We start from the raw sequence: 1,457 nt of genomic DNA, 5'->3' as shown, positions 1-1,457 counted from the left end.
GTGGTGGCACACGCCTGTAACCTCAGCTACTCGGGAGGCTGAGGCATGAGAATTGCTTGAACCCAGCAGGTGGAGGTTGCAGTGAGCTGAGGTCGTGTCACTGCACTCCAGACCAGGTGACAGTGAGACCCTGTCTCAAAAAAAAAATAAAAAATAAAAGAGTTTTGAAGATACGGTTTTTTGGCTAAATTTTCGTAGGTTAAGGATGTATTATTTCAGTGTCACATCACCATCATGCATCATACCTGTATTGTTTCTTAATATTTTTGCCAGTTAAGTTTTGACTTTTGAAAATTCTGTTGACTTGATGATAATATTGAAATTTGTCCTCCAAAGACTCAGTGTCTCATAATATGGAACACTTTCACTTATTGATTTGATAGTCATTTAATGAAAGCCTACTATGGATAAGATAGTGTGCTAAGTATAAGAAATACAAAGTACTGGTCAGGTGCGCTGGCTAACGCCTGTAATCCCAGCACTTTGGGAGGCCGAGGCGGGCAGATCACATGAGGTCAGGAGTTCAAGACCAGCCTGGCTAACATGGCGAAACCCCGTCTCTACTAAAAATACAAAAATTAGCTGGGCATAGTGGCAGACGCCTGTAATCCCAGCTTCTTGGGATCCTGAGGCAAAATAATTGCTTGAATCCAGGAGGAGGTTGCAGTGAGCCGAGATTGTGTTGTTGCACTCCAGCCTGGGCAACCACAGTAAAACTCCATCTCAAAAAAAAAAAAAGAAAGAAAGAAAAAAAGAAATATAAAGTACTGTATACAGTGATGAATGAAATAACCATGTCCTCATTCATTGAGAACTTATTCATTATAGTCTTAAATTTTTAAAAGGGATATACAAAAATATATATAAATTTTAAAATTTAAAGTGTTGTGAAGGAAAAATAGAACATTATAAAGTATCTAGAACCTATGTACAGAAAATACTGCACTATGGGTTTTTTAAGCATTTTCTTGAAAATGACTTATTTCTCAAAATTCTTTGAATGCTGATTTCATTGTTTATTGTTCTGTCATCATGCATACCTCCATTTATTTTCCTCTAAGGATTTACTTTTAAGCATTAAACTTAGAAAATGTTCATATAAAGAGGGCTTAGAGACATAATTAGCCCAAGAGACTGATTTATACTTAAAAAAAAAAAAAATTCTTCCAGTAGAACTTCTCTGAGCGATTTTTCACGTTTTTAATGTCTCTCCCAGATTAAAATAACATTTTCTAACTGTAAGGAGAAATGTAATCTGCCAAGTATTTTTTCTCTATATTATTTTAAATTGAAAGTTAAATGGTGGATTAAACTTGTTCTAATTTTCGATCACAGTATTTAAAGAATATGTATGGTAATTATGTACTTTTTTTTTTTGAGACGGAGTCTTGCTCTGTCGCCCAGGCTGGAGTGCAGTGGTGCGATCTTGGCTCACTGCAACCTCCGCCTCCTGGGTT

The 1,457-nt window shown here is 36.3% G+C and overlaps 1 protein-coding gene across 1 annotated transcript in view; it reads left to right on the top strand.

Moving 5' to 3' along the window:
• The window catches only part of RPGR (retinitis pigmentosa GTPase regulator), a 60,115-nt gene that overhangs the window by 27,548 nt on the left and 31,110 nt on the right, over nt 1–1,457 (top strand). The gene's annotated exons all lie outside the window — the stretch shown is intronic.

Source organism: Colobus angolensis, unplaced genomic scaffold, assembly GCF_000951035.1.
Source record: "Colobus angolensis palliatus isolate OR3802 unplaced genomic scaffold, Cang.pa_1.0 Scaffold103, whole genome shotgun sequence".
NCBI lineage: Eukaryota > Metazoa > Chordata > Mammalia > Primates > Cercopithecidae > Colobus > Colobus angolensis.
This window is presented reverse-complemented; position numbering and strand designations above follow the sequence as displayed.